Genomic DNA, 17361 nt, shown 5'->3' on the forward strand with positions numbered 1-17361 from the left:
TGTTCAGATCTGTGCAAAGGCCTGCTAAAATGCATTTCACCATGGATGACCTAGCTTTTTCATCAGCAGAACCACATTCAATAAGATTAAGGCTATTTTACACTAGAGAACCAGCTCAGTCTGGGTTGGCAAGTGGCAAATGGAAATAAAGTGATGAGAGAGTTGCTGCTGAGAAAATGACATGTTCAAGGTTGTGTCCCAAAGAGCAGCAATTACAGTAATTGCTGACTTCTACATTTTTGTTTTTGTTTTACCACTTTGCTCCCCATGCCTTAATGTATGTACATGGTTAGGACTGGCTCCTTCCTGAGAAGATCTATTCATTACTGTTTTCCTTTCATATGTAAGGCTTCTGTGTCAGACCTAAAGATACCTTAGGAAACACTTAACACAGCCATCATATCGTCAAGTATTCCCTAAGGACCCGCTCCATGCAAAACCCTGCATGCACATTGAGAATTATTCAAAAGCTTGGCACAATCCCTGCCCTCATGAAGCTCACAGTCCAGTGACAGAAATAGACATAATTGCATCAAATAAAGTTGACACAGAGAAGACACAATTGCACCAAATTCAAGACACAATTGCATGTTATAGGATTGTGCCAGGGAACACATAGATGAAGGAGCCACTTTTCATGGGGTTTCAAGAAAGCCTTCTTAGGAATGGCAAGCCTTACCTCGAATCTTAAAAAGAATTCATGGAAGGTGTTACCTGAGTATTCAGGAGCAGGAAGGGCATTCCAAGCAAAAGCAGCAGCAAGTGCCTGGAACTGAGAGCTTGGTGTGTTCTAGGGACAAGGAACAATACATTCAGCATGGCTTCTCTTTAAACTAATGAATAGTCTTGGGGAAAGGTAAGGCTAGATAAGTATTGGGAGGTGGGGGTAGACATGTAGCACAGATTACTACTCTGATGGCTTATCCTTAGGGCAGTAGAATGTCTCAGGAGGGAAGTGACTTACCCATTTACTATATATAGCTTTCTGTTAGGAATAGAACCTTGGAAGATATGGGAAGGTATGGGTTCTGCCTCTTTTTCCATCTCCTGTAAATTGAGTCAACATGTTTAATAAGTCTTGTAATATATTCAAGCCTGTTTATTCACCTATGAAATAGAAATAATATCTGACCTGCCCATCCTATAAGGTTATTTTGAGAATAAAATGAAGAAATAGGTATGAAAATAATTTATCAATTATAAAAATGTTGGGATTAATATTATTTATAATTAACTATTATCATATGAAGTTTACAGTCTCAATAGACATTTTAATATCCCTCAGATAACAGAAGTAGTATCTATAGTAAAAAGTTTTGTGATACTTTTTTGGGATATTATTTATTACTAAATTTCATGGCAGTGACTGTTATAAGCATAGAGATAGGGTAAAAGAAGGGAAAGGAAAAAAAAAGAGAAAATATTTGTTGAACACTTAACATGCCAAATTCTGTGCTAGATTCCTTACATTTAAATCATTCTCTCAGTACTCCCATGAGGACAGACATTATTATGACATTTCATAGATGAGGAAACTAAGCTCAAAGAGTTCTAGTAACTTGTGAAAAGTCACTGAACTAGTAAGTGGCAGAGGCAGGATTATAACCCAAATATGCGTTGGCCCAAATCTTACATTCTTTTTTATACATTGGGTTTGTTGGAGAAAAAGGAGAGTGAAGCAAAGGAGATAGGAAATGTTTACAATATCCAAGACATGGAAACAATCTAATTGTTCAACAGATGAATATGTAAAGAAGCTATAGTACACTTATACAATGAAATATTACTTAGCCATAAAAAGAACGAAGTATTGGAGTTTCTGTCATGGTGCAGTGGTTAAGAATCCAACTAGGAACCATGAGGTTGCGGGTTCGATTCCTGGCCTTGCTCAGTGGGCCGACGATCCGGCGTTGCCCTGAGTTGTGGTGTAGGTCGCAGACGCGGCTCGGATCCCACGTTGCTGTGTGGTGTAGGTCGGCGGCTACAGCTCTGATTAGACCCCTAGCCTGGGAACCTCCATATGCTGCGGGAGTGGCCCTAGAAAAGACAAAAAAACAAAACAAAACAAAAAACAGAATGAAGTATTACCATTTGCAGCAACATGGATGGACCTAAAGAATATCATACTGAGTGAAGTAAGTCAGTCAGAGAAACACAAATATCATATGATAACACTTATATGTGGAACAGAAAAAATAGTACAAATGAATCTACTTGAAAAATAGAAACAGACTCACAGACCTAGAAAACAAAGGTACCAAAGGGGAAATTGGAGGGGATAAATTAAGAGTATGGGATTAGCAGATGAACACTACTATATATAAAACAAGCAACAGGATTTACTGTGCAATACTGAGAACGAATTCAAAATCCCATAATAACATATAATGGAAAATAATATGAAAAAAATGTATGTATAACTGAATCACTTTGCCATACTTCTAAAATCAACTATACTTCAATTGAAAAACAAAACAAACACACACACAAAACTTCAGGTGAATCATCTTCTAGTTTCTTTCAAGTCCCATTCCTGTAACTACACTGGACTACTAGGTACCTTGCCTGAAATATTCTTCCCTTATTTTCTGTCAACCAATATTATGTCCAATATGATTAAGACTCAATTCTTTCTTCCTACCTTGACTTCATGCAGATTAACTACTCCTTCTTATATTTCCATTGGCTGTCATTACTCTTAAAGTAACATTCAAACTCTTTATCGCAGTCTCTAAGGCCCTGCATGATTTAATCTCTGCCTGTCTCTGCAATTTCACCTTCTTTTTTCTTCCCATTTCTCATTAAGAGGCACACTACTCTCTTCGACTTTCTCAAGTATTCTAAACTTATTTCCTATAACAGAGTCCTAACAGAAATTTAAAGAGAATTTAATACAGGGACAGTTTACAAGGGTATTGTAAATAGGGGAAACACAAGATGTCATGCAGTACCTGGAGCTAGCAATATCAAGGCACTGTTACTGCATAAGACCTGAAGAAGCCAAGGGTACAACTGGTTATCAGACCTCAAAATAAGAGAATTCTGTTGAGAGAGTACCTGATAAGAACTGAGAACAATAGATGGAGGGATACAACTATCTTAACATGTGCCCACAAGGAAGGATGCAGGGAAGTAAATAGTCAAACAATTCTCTCCTCTCCCCTCTCCTTACATATTCCTGGGGTCCTCCATTGTTTAAAACCAACTCGGAAGCTGGAAGGCCATGGAGCCCTTTTTATTTAGTAGGTTAAACCAGTTGCCCAAATCAGCAGTTCCATAAGCTGCTTTTTTAATTGTTTCCATTTTTAAAGTATTATCGAAATATGATTGATTTAAAGTGTTGTGATAAGTTCTGCTGTACAACAGAGGGATTCAGTTATTCATAAGGATCACTACTGTATTACACCTAACACAGTGTCTGATACATGGTTGTCACTTGATAGCTCTTTATTAAATAAGCGAATGCATTACTCTCTTCTAATAGCAGCTTGTACTTCTTTCATAGCATTATTGCAGTCTGACTTGTACTATAGTTGTTTATATATGTTCATTGCTAAGCTTCTTGAGAAGAACAACATTTATTTTATTCTTTTTAACTCCCAGCATCTGGTAGAAACCTAGAACATAGTGGGAGATTACTAAAATTTTGTTTAAGTGAAATAACAGCTCACCTTAAAACGGCAGGGGAGTTCCCATTGTGGTGCAGTGGAAATAAATCCGACTAGGAACCATGAGGTTGTGGGTTTGATCCCTGGCCTCACTCTGTGGGTTAAGGATCTGGCGTTGCCGTGAGCTGTGGTGTAGGTTGCAAACGTGGCTTGGATCCCATGTTGCTGTGGCTCTAGCTTAGGCCAGCAGCTGTAGCTCCGATTCGACCCCTAGCCTAGGAACCTCCATCTGCCGTGAGTATCGCCTTCAAAAGACAAAGGACAAAAAAAAGCCACAGCAGGAATTTGACAGGGATCCATACCCCAGGGCATTTTATTTTGAGATGACAGAACTATCTTATTACCTAATCATTGCCTACCTGCATCTTGTCACCTTAGTTTCTGCAAGAAGGATAAGTCTCATGTTTTCTCCTTTTAGGTCCTCTAGAACATACTCAAATTCTTATTTTGTGTTTGTTGATTCTTGCTTTAGACATATTTCTGATTAGCTTTGTTGCTGGATCACAGTCCACAGTGAAATATAAGAAGGAACACAGAAAAAAGGAAAGGGCTGCCATAGCAAATAGGTTAATAGCCACATGAGCAACAGCCAGTAGTCCAATAGCAAAACAGTAAGCAGAAACTACACACACAAATAAAGTTAAAATGGCTTAAAGACTTAAGACAAGACACCATAAAACTCCTAGAAGAGAACATAGGCAAAACATTCTCTGATAGAAATCATATCAATGTTCTTTTAGGTCAGTCTTTCAAGGCAATAGAAATAAAAGCAAAAAGAAATGATACCAAGTCAAACTTAAGCTTTTGCACGGCAAAGGAGACAAGGAGGAAAATGAAAAGACAACCTATGGACTAGGAGAAAATGTTTGCACATAATATGACTGATACGGGCTTAACTTGCAAAATATACAAACAGCTGCTACACTTCAGTAATGAAAACAAACAACCCAATCAAAAAATGGGCAGAAGACACAAATAGACATTTCTCCAAAGATGACATATAGATGGCCAATTGGCACATGAAAATATGCTCATCATCACTAATTATTAGAAAAATGCAAATCAAAATTATAATGAGATGCCACCTCATACCAGTCACAATGGCCATTATTAAAAACTCTACAAATGATGAATGCTGGAGAAGGTGTGGAGAAAAGGGAACCCTTTTGCACTGTTGGTAGGGTAAAGTGGTGCAGCCACTGTGGAAACTATGGAAGTTCCTCAAAAAAACTAAAAATAGAGTTGCTAAATGATCCAGCAGTCCCACTCCTGTGCATATACACAGATAAAACAATAATTAGAAAAGATACATGCACCTCAGTGTTCGTGGCAGCACTATTTGGATTAACCACGACATGGAAACAACCTAAATGCCCACTGACAGATGAATAGATTAAAAAGATGTGGTATATGTATACAATGGGATATTACTCAGCCATTAAAGATAATGAAATAATGCCATTTGTAGCAACACAAATGGACCTAGAGATTATCATACTAAGTGAAATATATTAAGAGGAGAAAGACAAATATCATATAATATCACTTATAGGTGGAATATACAATATGCAAATGAACATATCTACAAAATAGAAGCAGATTCACAGACATAGAGATCAGACTTGTGGTTGCCAAGGGGGAGGAGAAGAGGGGGAGGGAAGGATTGGATGATTGGGATTAGGAGATGCAAACTATTATATGTAGGATGAATAAACGAGTTCCTACTCTATAGTACAGGGAATTATATTCAAAATCCTGTGATAAACCATGAATGAAAAGAGTATTGAAAATAATATATATGTAAAAAAAGAGAAACTACTTGAATTTAAGCTCCACAAGTATATGGACTCTTACTCTTATTTATCATTACTTGTCTCCCAAATATCTAAACAAGTGCCTGATATATGGTAGTAATAATATTAATGATTAAAAAATAATAGCATAGGGCTATTAAGTGGCAGATACCTAAATTATACCTAGACATTTGTTCCAGAGTCCATGCTCAATAAATATTTGTTGAATTAAGGAATAAAGAAAAGATTGAATAATTAAATGCATTACTTCTCAGTCTCTAATACATTTGATTTTATCATTGTATGGTATTTATGGAAATCATTCTATTTATACCTGAGAAGAAATACAGTTTACATTGTACTTACAAAGTTTGTTAAACTGAATGTAACTGAATCTAAGTGGAGTGAAGTTAATAAGATCTTCCTTGTTTAATGCCCGTAAATATTACTGTGCATTCCTGTTGTGTTTAAGTATAAACTCTATTAAAACCGTGTTTCTCCCTTGATTATACATCTCAGTAATTAAGGCAGCTTCTTAACTCTCAGAAATAACACCCACCCTTTAAAACCCCAAGAAGGAGTACAAATATTTAGTAATGGTTTTACATGGTGGTGATTTTCCCTTAGGAACAATCCCATTACATTTATAGCACTTGCCAGAGTTGTGTCAGTCACATGGCTACAAAAATGGCAAAGAAAGAGGACTATACTTTAGGACTAAAAATAAAAGAAAATGGGAAAAAATCTGAATGCATGTCATATCACTCTGATAGCACATGCAAATTCTATTTAAGTTTTACTCCATACAGGGTCAGTGGGCACATCTGGAAGTCATTGTCTCCTGTAACTTGAGAATCACCAGCAGTTAGGTTTTGTCAAATAGTTTGCCAGCTGGATTGGTTCCTTACCAGTCATCTCATTGGAGCCTTGACAGTTTTACTAGATGGCAGAATATCTCCTTTTGGAAATCTGCAGGTTGGAGGGCATATTCTTCTGTGCTAGCCTGTCCTGGTGCAGTGAGCACAGTTGTGGATGCCCTATATTGAGAGGATAATGTTGCTTTCCTGAGACAGTTCATCTTGAGAGAAAAAGGACATGGAAATGAAGGTTAAGGAGCCAGTGATGTTGAGCTCTAAAAAACAGCCAAGCTTCTGAATTTGCTGGCTCTATGACCATGGCAATTCTGCACTCCAGGCCTATGTTTCCTCATTTATAATTTGTACTTGTAATATTGTTTTAAGAGTAAAATAGAAACTATATGGGAAAGTACCTCATCAGTTATAAAGTTCAACCTAATCATAACTGTTTTATTATTGCTGAAATAGCTTGTGAGGCCAAACATTCAGTAAAAGAAAATAGTATATTATAAAAATTGTTAGAGTTCTAGGCTTGTAAAACTAGCCTCAGTAAATTTAAGAAAATTGAAACCATATCAAGCATCTTTCCTGACCACAATTCTATGAGACTAGACAGCAACTATAAGAAAATGAAACCATATCAAGCATCTTTCCTGACCACAATTCTATGAGACTAGACAGCAACTATAAGAAAAAAGCTGCAATAAACACAAATTCATGGATGCTAAACAACATGCTACTAAACAACCAACAGGTCGCTGATGAAATAAAGAGAAAATCGAAAAATACTTAACGACAAGTGAAAACAAAAACACAATGATCCAAAATTGATGGAGCACAGCAAAAACAGTTCTAAGAGGAAAGTTTATAGCAATACAAGCTTTCCTTGGGAAACAAAAAAAATCTCCAATAAACAACCTAGCCAACAAAAAAATTTCAAATTTAGTAGAAGGGAGAAAATAAATCCTAAAGATCAGAGCAAAAATAAATGAAACATATATTTTAAAAAAAAAGTAGAAAATATCAATGAGACTAAGATGTAGTTATTTGAAAAGGTAAACAAAATTGATAAACCTTTAGCCAGACTCATCAAGAAAAAACAAGGGCACAAAATAAATAAAATTCAAAATTAATAAAGGAGAAATTTCAACCAACTCTACAGAAATTCAAAAGATAATAAGATAATTCTAGAACAAATACACACCAATAAAATGAACAACCTAGAAGAAATGAATAAGTTCTGAGAAGTGAACTGAACTAGGAAAAAAGAGAATACAAACAGACCAATTACCAGTAATGAAATTGACTCAGTAATTTAAAAAAAAAATCTCAACAAAAGTCTAGGACCAGATGGCTTCACAGGTGAATTCTATCAAACATTTAGGGAAGAGCTAACATTTATCTTTCTCAAACTATTCCAGAACACTGCAGAGGAAGGAGTGCTTCTAAACATATTCTATGAAGTCAGCATCACCCTGATACCAAAACCAGAAATAGATATCACACACACTCAAAAATTATAGGCCAATATAACTGATGAACATAGATGAAAAAACCCTCATCAAAATATTAACAAACCAAATCCAACAATACATCAAAAGAATCATTCACCATGATCAAGTGCGATTTATCCTAGGGATGCAGCAATTTTTGAATATCTGAACTCAATCTGTGTGATACACCACATTAATAAATTGAAGAATAAAAGCTGTATGATCATCTCAATAGATTCAGAAAAAGCCTTTGACAAAATTCAATACCCTTTTGTGATAAAAATTCCACAGAAAGTGGGCATAAAGGGAACATACCGCAACATAATAAAGTCTGTATTGGACAAGCCCACAGCTAACATAATGCTCATTGGTGAAAAGCTGAAAGTATTTCCTCTAACATCAGGAACAAGACATGGATGCTGACTCTCACCACTTTTATTCAACATAGTATTGGAAGTTTTAGCCACAGCATAAAAATCAGAGAATAAAAAGAAAGAAAAAATAATTCAAATTGGAAAAGAAGAAGTAAAACTGTTTGAAGATGAAATGATAGTCTACATAGAAAATGCTAAAAAAAAAACACACCAAAAAGGTACAAAGTTTCAGGATATAAAATTAATATACAGAAATCTGTTGCATTTATATACACTAACAATGGAGTATCAGAGAAATTAATGAAATAATTTCATTTACCATCACATCAAAAAGAATAAAATACCTAGCAATAATCTTACCTAAGGAGACAAATGATCTGTATTCAGAAAACTATAAGACTGATGAAAGAAATTGAAGACAGTGCAACAGATGGAAAAATATATCATGTCATAGACTGGAAGAATTAATATTGTCAAAATGACCATTACTACCCAAGATGATCTATAGATTAAATGCAGTCCCTATCAAAATACCAATGCATTTTTCACATAACTAGAACAAATCATTTTAAAATTTGTACAGAAGCACAAAAGACCCCAAATAGCCAAAACAATTTGAGGAAGAAAAACAGAGCTGGAGGATATATGCTCCTTGACTTCAGAGTATATTACAAAGCTACAGTAATCAAAAACTTATACCAAATATCACCTCACACATGTCAGAGTGGTTATCATCAAAAAGAACACAAATAACAAATGGTGAGGATGTGAAAAAAAAGGAAGCCTCATACACTGTGTTAATGTAAATTAGAATAGCCACTGTAGAAAACAGGTTTCTCAAAAAACTAAAAATAGAACAATTCCACTTCTGGGTATATATTGAAAAAATTAAAAACACTAATCTGAAAATATCTGTGCATCCCAGTGTTCATAGCAACGTTGTTTATGATAGCCAAGAGGTGGACACAACCTGAGTGTCTATCAGTAGAGAGAATGGATAAAGAAAATGTCGTATATATAGAGAATTGAATACTAATTAAATATAAATAAAATGAAATTTTGCCATTTGCAGCAGCATGGATGGACTTGGAGGGCATTATGCTAAGTGAAATAAATAAGAAAAATACTGTATGGTAGCACTTATATGTGGAATCTATAAAATACAGTAAATTAACAAATATGACAAAAAGAATTATTCACAGATCTAAAGAACAAACTAGTGGTTACTAGTGGGGAGAGGGAAGGAGGAGGGGCAAGATAGCAGTAGGGAATTAAGAGGTACAAATTAATATGTTTTTTAAAACTGTTAAAGTCAGAAGGCTTGAGTCCAAATTTTAGTTATGCCACTTGATAGCTGGGTGAGTATGCTATTCACTTAGCCTTCTGAGCTTCAACTTTCTACTGTATAAAATTTGAATTCATAAGTTCCTTCAAGAAACAGATATTAAGCCTCAGTTTTATGCATGGCCATATATGGAGAAAAGAAAAGTAGGTGTTTAAATATTGTTAAAGAGGCAATAAGGAAAAACAGACAGGATTATAACTTATAACCAAAGTTCCTTGCTCTGCCGAGAAGAGGATCTAACGCAGCCTGATACACCGTTGCTTATTTCTAATCAAGAAGTGAAGCAACAAACAGAAAAATGTTAAAGAATGTTGAAATAGTCTCTTAGCAAGACCTTTTTCATCTGACCCTCATTATAGTCATACGATATAGGAGGAGCAGTACCGTTGTTACTCTCACGTTTATCTACCCACCTATACGTGTAACATATTTATTGAGAGTCAATCATTCTACGATCCAGGAGTTATCACTTACGTTTTACAAGTGAGAAAACTGAGGGTCAAAGAGGTGAAATGCCATCATTCATTCATCCATTTATACATCCACTTTTGTGCTGTTTATTGAGAGCCTGCCTGCTATGTGTTAGCTCTACAACTAACAACAGCTCCTCAGCCTATCCTGATAGTGTGAGAATTTAAATCCTAGGCTGCTCACCTTTAAGTCCAAGGATCTTTTCCTCTTCATGAAGCTGCAAGGGGACATTCAATGAGGACCTTTCTTAGATGTTTTGTGAGTAAAAAGCGGGTAAGGAAATGATGTATTTATAGCTGGAAAGCTGTGTGACCTTGGCCAAAATTATGTAATGCCTCTGATAATTAGTATCATGATTTATAAAATGAGGCCTTTATTAGGAAAAGAGGAGATTGTAAATGTAAAACATCTGGCAGACTGCTGGATACATATTGAGTTACTCAGCAAATACTTGTCAATTTGATTTCATTGAATTGGTCCAGTTCATAAAGCATTCTCTCTGCATTCAAATACCACAAACTATTGGGGGGATGAAATTAGATCATTGATTCCATTTTTGTTAAGCAAAAGGGGTTGCAGTTTTAACCTGCTGTGAACCTCAATAGTGGACTGATTGTCTGAATGACTAGCATATTTTTGTATTTAAATAGAACAAATTGAATTATAGCTTAAACAGCAGTAGAAATTCCCACAGAGTAGTATTTTTCAACATAAACCATTATCCCTGCCAGCCGTATGTATAGACATGGCAAAGCTTCTTATTTATTTATTTTTATTAAAAACAAAATGATTAATTTCACAAGTTAATTTATTGTATTCTTCACAACAGCCAAATTCAAAATAAATAGTCTAGTGTGTAGAGATATTATAGACTGCCTTATTGAAAGAAGTCTGTAATTTTGTTGCTGTTTGCTTAGTAAGAGCTTATAGTTGTAATTTTCTAGCAATAAACCTAAAAGAGATTTACAGCATCATTTTTCCTGATGTATTATTTTTTGAGACTTTAAATTGAGCCCTGGTTACTTTCAGAAATCAAATTCTCTAAAATAGTATCTGTAAGCTACAGCAGCAACACATAGTAGACAAGGTGCAGTTGAAGGTTAGAAAGATCTGCATTTGAATTCTGGCCTTGGCATACTCCTTAATGTTTTTGAGCACTTTCCTTACCTGTGAAATGGGGACATTGAAACTTAGTTGTCAGAGTAGTATCAAATGAGTTGAAGCAAGTGACTTGACTGGCACCTAGTAAATGTTCTTTTTAAAATTGTCTACACTGCTGTTTATCAGCAAAAACAGGATTTTTAAGAAATATATAATAATTTTTTTTAATTATAGCTGGTTTACAGTATTCTGTCAATCTTCTTCTCTACAGCATGGTGACCCAGTTACACATACATATATAGATTATTTTTTGTCACTTTATCATTCTCCATCATAAGTGACTAGACACAGTTGCCAGTGCTACACAACAAGCTCTCATTGCTTATACATTCCAAAAGCAGTAGCTGCATCTGTTAACCCCAAGTGCTCAATACATTGTGCTCCATCCCACTCAATACATTGTGCTCCATCCCCCTTCCCCCTTGGCAACCACATGTCCACTATCCAAGTCCATGATTTTCTCTTCTGAGGAGATGTTCATTTGTGCTGGATATTAGATTCCAGTTATAAGTGATATCATATGGTATTTGTCTTTGTCTTTCTGGCTCATTTCACTCAGTATGAGATTCTCTAGTTCCATCCATGTTGCTGCAAATGGCATGATGTCATCCTTTTTTATGGCTGAGTAGTATTCCATCGTGTATATATACCACATCTTCCGAATCCAATCCTCTGTCGATGGACATTTGGATTGTTTCCATGTCCTGGCTATTGTGAATAGTGCTGCAATGAACATGCGGGTGCATGTGTCTCTTTTAAGTAGAGCTTTGTCCGGATAGATGCCCAAGAGTGGGATTGCAGGGTCATATGGAAGGTCTATGTATAGATTTCTAAGGTATCTCCAAACTGTTCTCCATAGTGGCTGTACCAGTTTACATTCCCACCAACAGTGCAGGAGGGTTCCCTTTTCTCCACAGCCCCTCCAGCACTTTTTATTTGTGAATTTATTAATGATGGCCATTCTGACTGGTGTGAGGTGGTATCTCATGGTAGTTTTGATTTGCATTTCTCTTATAATCAGCGATGTGGAGCATTTTTTCATGTGTTTGTTGGCCATCTGTATATCTTCTTTGGAGAAATGTCTATTCAGGTCTTTTGCCCATGTTTACACTGGGTTGTTGGCTTTTTTGCTGTTGAGTTGTATAAGTTGTTTATATATTTTAGAGATTAAGCCCTTGTCAGTTGCATCATTTGAAATTATTTTCTCCCAATCTGTAAATTGTCTATTTGGTTTTTCTTATGGTTTACTTTGCTGTGCCAAAGCTTGTCAGTTTGATTAGGTCCCATCGGTTTATTTTTGCTTTAATTTCTGTTACTTTGGGAGACTGACCTGAGAAAACCTTTGGAAGGTTGGTGTCAGTAAATGTTTTGCCTACATTCTCTTCCAGTTTGATGGTGTCTTGTCTTATATTTAAGTCTTTAAGCCATTTTGAGTTTATTTTTGTGCATGGTGTGAGGGTATGTTCTAATTTCATTGTTTTGCATGCAGCTGTCCAGGTTTCCCAGCAATACTTACTGAAAAGACTGTCTTTTTCCCATTTTATATTCTTGCCTTCTTTGTTGAAGATTAATTGACCATAGGTGTCTGAGTTTATTTCTGGGTTCTCTATATTCTGTTCCATTGGTCTGTCTGTCTGTTTTGGTACCAGTACCACACTGTCTTGATCACCATGACTTTGTAATATTGCCTGAAGTCTGGGAGAGTTATGCCTCCTGCTTGGTGTTTGTTCCTCAGGACTGCTTTGGCAATTCTGGGTCTTTTGTGGTTCCATATGAATTTTTGGATTGTTTGTTCTAGTTCTGTCATGGGCAATTTGATAGGGATTGCAATGAATCTGTAGATTGCTTTGTGTAGTATGGCCGTTTTTACAATATTCATTTTTTCCAACCCAGGAGCATGTAATATCTTTCTACTTCTTTACATCTTCCTTAATTTCCTTGATGAACGTTTTACAGTTCTCAGCATATAAACCTGCTTGGTCAGGTTTATTCCAAAGCATTTGATTTTTTGGGGTGCAATTTTAAAAGGTATTGTATTTTTGTATTCCTTTTCTAATATTTCATTGTTAGTATACAGACATGCAACTGATTTCTGGATGTTAATCTTACAGCCTGCTACTTTGCTGAATTTGTTGATCACTTGAAGTATTTTTTGGGTGGAGTCCTTGGAGTTTTCTTTTATTGTTTTTGTTTTTGTTTTTGTCTTTTTGCCTTTTCTAGGGCTGCTCTCGTGGCACATGGAGGTTCCCAGGCTAGGGGTCTAATAGGAGCTGTAGCCCACCTGCCTACACCAGAGCCCCAGCAACGTGGGATCTGAGCTACGTTTGCAACCTACACCACAGCTCACAGCAACGCCAGATCCTTAACCCACTGAGCAAGGCCAGGGATCGAACCCGCAACCTCATGATTCCTACTCGGATTTGTTAACCACTAAGCGACGACAGAAACTCCAGGGTTTTCTATATATAGTATCATGTCATCTGCATGCACTGACAGTTTTACTTCTTCCCTCCCTATTTGGATGCCTTTTATTTCTTTTGTTTGTCCGATTGCTGTGGCCAGGACTTCCAATACTATGTTTAATAACAGTGGTGAGAATGGACATCTTTGTCTTGTTCTAGATTTTAGTGGGAAGGCTTTCAGCTTTTCTCCATTGAGTATAATATTTGCTGTGGGTTTATCCTAAATGTCTTTTATTATGTTAAGGTCTGTTCCCTCTATACCCACTTTGATAAGAGTTTTTATCATGAATGGATGTTATACTTTATCAAATGCTTTTTTTGGTATCTATTGCGATATCATGTGGTTTTTGACTTTTCTTTCTTAAGGTGCTGTATGAGGTTGATTGATTTGCGTATGTTGAACCATCCTTGTGAACCTGGGATGAATCCCATCTGGTCATGGTGTATGATCTTTTTGATATGTTGTTGGATTCGGTTGGCTAAAATTTTGTTGAGAATTTTTGCATCTATACTCCTCAAAGATTTTGGCCTGTAGTTTTCTTTTTTGGTGATATCTTTGTCTGCTTTTGGAATTAGGGTGATGGTGGCATTATAGAATGTCTTTGGGAGTGTTCCTTCTTCACCCTTTTGAAAAAGTTTAAAGAGGATGGGTATTAAGTTCCTCTTTGTATGTTTGGTAGAATTTGCCTGTGAAGACATCTGGTACTGGAATTTTATTTGTAGGGAGTATTTTTATGACATATTCAATTTCATTTCTAGTGATCAGTCTGTTCAGTTGATCTATTTTGCTTTGATTCAGTTTTGGCTGGTTGTAATTCTCTAGAGAGTTGTCCATTTCTTCTAGGTTGTAAAATTTGTTAGCATATAATTGTTCATATTATTCTTTTTTCATGGTTTTGTGTATTTCTGTAGTATCAGTTGTGACTTCTCCTTTTTCATTTCTTATTTCGTTTATTTGGGTTTTTTCTCACCTCTTCTTGTTGAGTCTAACCAGAGGTTTGTCAATTTTGTTTACCTTTTCAAAGAACCAGCTCTTGGCTTGATTGATCTTTTTCTATTGTTTTTTTTATCTCTATTTTATTGATTTCCTCTCTGATCTTGATGATTTCCTTCCTTCTGCTGACTTTAAGTTTTGTTTGTTGTTCTTTTTCTAATTCACGTAGGTGTTAGGTTAAGTTGTCAATTTGAGATTTTTCTTCTTTTTTGAGGAAGGCCTGTATTACTGTGAATTTCCCTCTGAGCACTGCTTTTGAGGTATCTCATAGATTTTGAGTCTTTGTGTCTTCATTATCATTTGTTTAGAGGTATTTTTTAATTTCCGTCTTGATTTCCTCATTGACCCCTGGATTTTTTAGTGGCATGTTCTTTATTCTCCATGTAGTCAGTTTTTTCTCATTTCTTTTCCTGTGGTTGATTTCTACTTTTACGCCATTGTGGTCAAGAGAACATACTTGAAATAATTTCTACACTGTTAAATTTGTTGAGGTTATCTTTGTACCCTAGCATGTGATCAATTCTTGAGAATGTTCCATGTGCACTTGAGAAGAATGTATATTCTGATTTTTTTTTTTTGGATGTAATGTCCTGAAAATGTCAATGAAGCCTAACTTTTCTATTGTGTCCTTTAGGATCTCTGTTGCCTTCTTGATTTTCTGTCTAGAGGATCTGTCCGTTGATGTGAGTGTGGTGTTAAAGTCTCCTACTGTGACTGTATTCCCATCAATTTCTCCTTTTATGTCTGTTGGTGTTTGTTGTAGGTATCCGTGTGCTCCTATATCAGGGGTATTTATATTGATGATTGTAATATCCTCTTCTTGAATGGATCCTCTAACCATTAAATAGTGTCCTTCTATGTCTTTATTTATGGCCTTCATTTTAACGATGATTTTGTTTGATATAATTATTGCAATGCCTGCTTTCCTGTTTTGTCCATTGGCATGAAATATCTTTTCCCATCCCCTCACTTTCAATCTATATGTGTCCTTTGCCCTAAGGTCAGTCTCTTGTAGACAGCAGATTGTAGGTTTTTGCTTTTTTTTCAATCCGCCACTCTGTGTCTTTTGTTTGGCACATTCAGTCCATATACATTTAAGGTGATTATTGATAGATATGTATTTATTTCCATTTTAAACCTTGTTTTCCAGTTAATTCTATGTTTCTCTTTTCTTCTTTGCTTTTTTTGGTTGAGTACTTTTTTTATGCTTGAGTACTTTTCAGTTTTTGTGAATGTAATGTTCAATTTTGATTTGTGGTTGCCCTGTTTTTTAAGTATGTTAACCCCTTTCTGTGCCTGCTTGCTTTAGCCTGGTAGTCATATAGGCTCAAACACACCATTAAAATTTTAAAAAAAGGAATCTATATTTTCTTACTTTCCCCACATTGTATGATGTTAAGGTGCTTTTTTTTTAACATCTTCATTTTTAGATTTGTATGCTGGCTTATTTAAGTGATTGCTTTCCAATTGTGGTTTCCTCCATCTTATTTCTTCTTTTTTTTTTTTTTTTTTTAGAGAAGCCCTTCAGTGTTTCTTTTAGAATGGGTTTAGTATTGCTGTACTCTTTTAGCTTTTGTTTCTTGGAGAATTTCTTTATTTCCTCTTCTATTTTAAATGATATTCTTGCTGGACAGAGTGTTCTAGGTTGCAATTTTTTTCCTTTCAGCACTTTAAATATATCTAGCTTCTCCCTTCTGCTCTGCAGTGTTTCTTTAGAGAAATCAGTTGATAGCTTTATGAGGTTTCCCTTATAATTAATGCTTTGCTTTTCTCTTGCTGCCTTTAGAATCCTCTCTTTAATTTTAACTTTTGCCATTTTTATTACAATATGTCTTGGTGTGGGCCTGTTTGGGTTCAACTTGTTTGGGGCCCACTGTGATTCCTGTATCTTGATATCAGTTTTCTTTAGGTTTGGAAAGTTTTCAGCCATAATTTCTTCAAATATATTTTCAATCCCCTTTTCATTTTCTTCTCCTTCTGGAATTTCTATTATGTGTAGATTGGCTGCTTCATATTATCCCATAGATCTCTCATATTGCTTTCATGTTTTTTCATTAGGTTTTGTATCTGCTGTCCTGATTGGGTGATTTCCATTATTCTATCTTCCACATCACAAATTCATTCCTCTGCATTGTTCATTCTGCTCTTTATTGTCTTTAGCCAAGTTTGCATCACTGCAAATGAATTTTCTAGTTTTTCTTGGCTCCTCCTTGTATTTTCTAGTTTCTTTCTAAAGGAATCTGCATTACTGTTCATATCCTCTCTTAATTCCTTGATATTCAGCCTTAATTCCTTCAGTATTTTCACTACCTCCCTTTTGATCTGTGTCAGTCTGCAGAGGTCTGTTTCATTGCTGATTGCTTTAGGTGAATTCTCCCAAAATAGTATTTTCTTACTTGCCAAGACCGAGAGTTTGACCCATTTACTGACTTTGCATACCTGCATATGCTGTGTGTATGCATATGTGTGTATGTACTATTCATGTTATAAAATTGAGATCATAGTGATATTCTGGGTTTTTATTGCTTTTTTTAAAACAGTTTTTTTTTTCATATAGCAGTGTATCACAAACATTTTATATGTCATTACAGTTTTCAAAAAATAACGTTTTAATAGCAATAAAGTATTTCATTATGTACATATAGCTTATTTAAAAGCAATACATCCTTTTAAATCATTTACATTGTTTCTGAGTGTTTGTTTGCTCTTATACATAAACTGCTATCTCAGCAATGGACATTCT

The 17361-nt window shown here is 35.5% G+C and overlaps 1 protein-coding gene and 1 long non-coding RNA gene across 14 annotated transcripts in view; one reads left to right on the top strand and one right to left on the bottom strand.

Annotated features, from left to right (window-relative positions):
- Positions 1-17361, top strand: part of LOC100737108 (AGBL carboxypeptidase 4) — a 1252169-nt gene that overhangs the window by 667688 nt on the left and 567120 nt on the right. The gene's annotated exons all lie outside the window — the stretch shown is intronic.
- LOC146402978 (uncharacterized) lies at positions 2795-10265 on the bottom strand. Its single transcript, XR_014808378.1, has 2 exons — positions 10185-10265; positions 2795-6539 (listed from the first exon to the last, which is right to left on the bottom strand). It is a non-coding gene; the product is annotated as an uncharacterized LOC146402978 (long non-coding RNA).

The sequence above is a fragment of the Sus scrofa genome, chromosome 6 (genome assembly GCF_054392235.1).
Source record: "Sus scrofa isolate SSC_HxYL_T2T_F1_AM1 chromosome 6, Sscrofa_HxYL_maternal_Yorkshire_Landrace_v2.0, whole genome shotgun sequence".
NCBI lineage: Eukaryota > Metazoa > Chordata > Mammalia > Artiodactyla > Suidae > Sus > Sus scrofa.